Here is a 6000-nt window from a genome sequence, read left to right on the forward strand (position 1 = left end):
AAACCGTCTCTGAGGAGTAACCATGTTATCCTGTAGCTTGACAAACAATAAGCAGTTCATTAAGTGGCCTGTTAGTGACAGGTAACCTAATAAAGTTGTTAGTCTGTAAAGTGCTACAGGACTGTGTTTTGAGGATGTAAAGGCAATTAAGCAACCTGCATGTTTGAAAACGGGGTTGGGTACAAACACTGCCTGTGTAGTCTTAATATCAGTAAATGTGTTCTAAGGTAAGGGACAAACAATTTTCAGTGTTTTGAATATTAGTCTCACAGGCCAGTGTCCATTGTCTCAAAGTCCCCCTCTCTTTCACAGAGTATATTTATGCCTTTCTGCTTATTAACAGCATAAAATAATGTGAGATCCAATGTGATGGGCTGTTAACACATGTCAGTATTCATTTTTTCTGGTACATCGTATGCCAGGGTCGGCAACCAAAAGGGCAAGAAAAGATTTTTTTTTTCAGAATTTGGTTTAAAAAAATAAAAAGCCCTCAATAATTCAAGAGCTGTAATGCTCATGAATACGAGATGGTCTTTAAAGTCAAACCATAGTTTTGTAACCAACCCCTATTCTAAAAATAGCACCTACGCAATGATTTGTAATGTCATACATGTTTACTGCAGGATGTTCATAAACTTTTTACATATTTGGTTTCCTGAAACTTTACATGTGTGTGTACAACTATCTTCCTGATGCTTCCAAACCTACTTTAATTAAGCTGGTTTTACTTCACATTTAATTTCAGTTTTCTTAAAATGTGCATTGCCCTTGACAGTAGGAATGCCACAAGATTCCTTTTCCTTTTCAAACTCAAGACTCTATTAGCAACATGATCAAAACACAGATATAACATATCCCACAACACACTGCACATATTAAAGGGGGAGTTATCCAATACTTGTTCATGTTTTTAGATATGAGTTGTTCATTGTTGGGCTTTTGGATGCTCTCCATTTATCAAAATTAATCAAGAAGCTTTTCTTTTTACTTGGCAGTTACAGGATTGAGAGCCATGAAGTCCTTAAAGAGCCTCAGGTTGCAGACCCCTGAACTATGCTAACCCCATTTTAAAACGTGTGCTTCACTAGTGTAATAGCAAAGCTATGAATTTTCTCCTCTGTTCACCACACTGGCATGTGAACTACTTGCCATATGATAATATTGCAGAATGGAGCAGGAACTATCAACTATTAGTAAACATTAACAGCCGAAGAAACAAATACTTTTTTTTTTTTTAATGGGAAGAAGGTTTCTTTCAAAAATGGGGTTTACTTTTGAAAGAGCTGCATCCACGCTGCTTTTCTTATTTTGAAAGGTCTTTTGAAAATATGCAAATGAGGCATCAGATATGTAAATCTGCACCTCATTTGCTTTTGAGTTCCCTCAGTTGCATGCCTCTTTGAAAAGAGGAATGCAAGTGTAGACACAGCCTTAGAGTGGTTCTGCAGGTGTGTCTCTTGCTGCCTTTAGAGCATATTTCAATCCAGTCTCCTTCATTTTGCTTATCCTTGATCTTCTATGGCACATTGCCTACTTGTTGTGCCTTCTATCCTATCCCTCTTGTTTCTCAGTTGAATATGACAACTGTTTCTGAAGTTGATTCTACAGAGCATGTCAGATGTGCTTTTTGGGATAACAGCTAAGGGGTCAGTCGTCAAGTAGCAGTTTCCAGAGAGAGCGGGTGGCATCTGGGGCTGGATTCTATAGAATGGAATTCTAATATTACTAGTTTTTGACATTTGAAAACTTGGAGAGACAGAATGAAGTATTTTATTTTCAGAGTCCTGTGGGAGTAAATGCTATAAACAGCTGACTGTCTTTTACAGTATAGTGGATGCATTCCCAAAACCAACCCTAAAATTAGCCAGCCTTATACCAGTGTTTTTGCTTATTTCAAACTCAATTCCTCTGCAGTCAGACAACCATTCAGCTGCCTTAGTATGTATGTGCCACTTCCATTGATGTCACTTAAGTACCAGAACTTGGCCTTGTATGAAGATTTTGCTCCTACAAAGAGAATGTAAGATCTCTCTGAAATGACTTGTATAACACTGTCCAGCCAATCTCATATAACACAAAACTCATTCAATTCTCCTGAGTGAATGAATTCCACTTGACTAAACCATTCTTCCATGAAGTCATCTGTTCTTTAGTTGAAGATAAGACATGGGTACACTTTGCTTGGTAAGTTCTTCCATTAGTTAACCACTCATAATGTTTAAAATGTTAAATGTGCGTTTTCTAGTTTGAATTTGTCTGGCTTCAGCTTCCAGTCAATTCATTTTCAATTGGACTTGAAAGCCTTTTAGGACCTTTCTTTCACTTTGCGTTGAAGGTACTTTATATACTGTAATCAAATCATCTCAGGCTACTTTTTGATAAATTGAGCATTTTCAGTTTCTCACTGCAAGGCATTTTTACATTCCTCAAATCATTTTTTGTGGCTTTTTTTCCCACACCCTCTCCTGTTTTGTTGCTGACTCTTTTAGCAGAAATACCTGGCCAAATCTTGCTGCTTCTCAACTCTGTGCCTTCTAAGACTAATTTTAAAACACAAGCAGCCATTACATTTTGTGAAAGCATAACGATCCAGAGGAAGATACACAAAGTGCTATGGGTTCAAATGCTCCAAAATATCTGTTAGTCTATCAGGTGCCACAAGACTTTTTGTTCTCAAAGTGCTGTGGGTTATGTTAAATATGCAATGTTCAAAGACAAATGTGTCAATGCTTGTAAATAGAATGCCATCGTGGCTAGTTAAATTGCTGAGATGCATCCCTGAAAATTAAAAAAAAAACACAACAGGCTTTTAATGTTTTATGATTGACTTGAAATGTAAATTTACATCTAGTTTATGAGGAAGTTGAAGAAGACAGCAATGAGGTTTCTTAGCTTGTTTTCAGTTAGAAAATTCTGATAACACTCTTCATGGAAGCCACTTTAATTAGATAATCTTCAGTTTCTCTTGCTGATTTATCAAGCCTGAAGTAAGTGCAGAAGGTTTTTAATGCTCTCAGTGCTAAATCACATCTCCGCCTCTGTCAGAAACAGTCCCAAGTTAAGTGTGAGAATGCTGTCCATGGTGTGAATTGGAACAGAGTAGGGAATGGGTGTGTTCTGTCACTCTCCAACCACTGACAATATAATTACACAGGCTATCTGAATGCCTTTGAAGGGGAATAAGAAAAAATTAAAATCCAAGAAAAATGTGCCACCTGCAAATTGGCTGCACAAAATATTTTCCATTGAGTCATTTCAGCACATACTGAAGTAATTAAAAGTGGCCAGGGAATTCTGGAGTTAGCTCATTTTTATTAACAATTCATTGACAGTGATGACAGTTATCAGAGCAGAATAGATTGTATGCAGTGTTTACTGATTACCAATAAGGTGCTTTCAAGAAGGCAAAATTTATCAGTTTCTCAGTATTTCAGACAAAATTATTACTCTGCCTTACTCTCCAGTGAAAAAAATATTTTGTAGCACACCTTATAGGCTCGAGCTTGAACATTGTTGTCTTGTGAGGTGCATATAATGACCGTTTTCTGATTTACTCACTGAATGTCCCCATTGCAGCTGTGGTTGTAGGTGCAGAGGCTGATACTTTATTTTCAGAATTTTATATACAAATGCAAAAATTAGACTAATTTTTATTTTTGCCCCTCCTTCCCTAGACTGGAAGGTTTAAGCCCGTAGAGCGACCTCATGTTGCCATGTCTCTCTTGGTGCATGGCTACCCCATCTACAGTTGTTGGAAATATTTCCCTCCTGGGCACCCATAGGAGCAGATCAAACATTCTTGGCAGCTGCACGGGCCAGTGGAAAGGAGCCTGAGCCCTCAGAGCTTAGTTCTTTTGTCAATATGTTTTCTTTTTTGGTCCCCAGTTTGGGGTATTCTATATTAATATTGTAAAATCAGTACCATGGGTATTGGGTTCCATTTTGTTCTGATGTTTTAACTTGGGAAGGAGAGATGTTAAACAATAGATTTCCATCCTGGGGCACAGTGTATTTCAGCAATGTTAGCTGTTAGCTCTTTGTCTTCAGCTAGCCTCAGAAACTACCTGACAATGAAGTAGGGGACAACACTCATTCTGGGCCCAGAGATGGAGCTGGAAGATGGTCCTTTCCACCCACAGAGGTGGATGAGATGATACACTCCTCATATTGAACTCCTCCTGAACTTGAGGATTGAGACCCTTGCAGAAAAAAATCGTGCTTCATTTCTAATGAGGCTGTCAAAATAGTGTTGGTTGCACAAGCACGTTAACAAGGGCAATGGCTACTCCTGTGTTTCCCTGTGGCTCCTGTTCCAGCGGAGAATGGGTGATATGTTAGCAGAAGATCTTAAACTGTAAAAGGAGGACATTAAACATGCAGTGGAAACCACAAGTAACATGTAGGCAAGGGGAGAATTATGGCTTTTAAGCTCACTGTAACAGCCTGCAACAAAAATGGAATATTAAATGAAATCCCAGGGTTCCAATTAAAGCCATTCTAGATCAATCCATTCAGAACACTTAGTAATTATTTACAAATACCTAACTGAAATGGTACAAATAATAATGAAGCTGCATATTTACCAAGTTTGACTTGCACACAAGCAACTAGTTTGTCATTTGGAGTAATGGGGGCATGCCCCTGCACTGGAGAGCCAGTTGATATATCAATCCTGTTTACATGTTGAAACTTCCTAAGGGGAAGCAAGGACACCCAGATTAAGGGGCAGCGGGAAGGTGGTTGATTAGGTGTTACTTTGGCAGGTGCTAAGTAATGCATGTTGGAATACATATTCTCAACTACCCCTATGAAACAAGGTCTAAATGAGTTGTTACCACCCAAGAAAAATATCTTAGAGTCATTGTGGATAGTTCTCTGAAAACATCTACTCAATGTGCAGCAGCAGTCAAAAGAACTAATGGAATATTGGGGATCATTAAGAAAGAGAATGATAATAAGATATATTGTCTCTGTATAAATCTGTGGTTCTCTCACATCTTGAATAGCATGTGCGGATGTGGTCATCCCACCACAAAAAAAGATGTTGCAAATTGTTCAGAAAAAATAATTAGGGCAATAGAATAGATTTCATATGAGGAGAGATGAATAAGACTGGGACTCTTCAATTGGGAAAAGAGATGACTATGGGGGTTATGATAGAAGTCTCTAAAATGTTGACTGCTATGGAGAAAGTAAACAAGGAAGTGTTATTTACTCCTCAAAACACAAGAACTAGGGGTCACCAAATGAAACTAACAGGCAGCTGGTTTAAAACAAAAGTATTTCCTCACAAAATACACAGTCAACCTATGGAACTCTTTGTCAGAGGATGATATAAAGGCCAGACTATAACAGGATTCAAAAAAGCACAAGATAAATTCATAGAATCATAGAATACTAGGATTGGAAGGAACCTCAAGAGGCCATCGAGTCCAGCCCCCTGCCTTAATGGCAGGACCAAGTACTGTCTAAACCATCCCTGATAGACATCTATCTAACCTGTTCTTAAATATCTCCAGTGATGGAGATTCCACAACCTCCCTCGGCAATTTATTCCACTGTTTGACCACCCTGACAGTTAGGAACGTTTTCCTAATGTCCAGCCTAAACCTCCCTTGCTGCAGTTTAAGTCCATTGCCCCTTGTTCTACCCTCAGAGGCCAAAAAGAACAAGTTCTCTCCCTCCTCCTTATGACGCCCTTTTTAGATACCTGAAAACCGCTATCATGTAGCCCCTCAATCTTCTCTTTTCCAAACGAAACAAGAGTAGGTCCTTAACTTCTATTTGCCAGAACCTGCTAAAAGGCATCATGGAATGGATCACTTGATTATTACCAGTTTCATTCATTCCCTCTGGTTCACCTGGCATTGGCCACTGTTGGAGCACAAGATACTTGGCTAGATGGAGATTTGGCTTGGTCCAAAAAAGCTGTTCTTATGATGCTCAGGGTGAGAAAATAACTGAGACTTCATGAAACAAGAGAGAGCTGTCTAGATAGCA

The sequence above is a fragment of the Carettochelys insculpta genome, chromosome 2 (assembly GCF_033958435.1).
Source record: "Carettochelys insculpta isolate YL-2023 chromosome 2, ASM3395843v1, whole genome shotgun sequence".
Taxonomy (NCBI): domain Eukaryota; kingdom Metazoa; phylum Chordata; order Testudines; family Carettochelyidae; genus Carettochelys; species Carettochelys insculpta.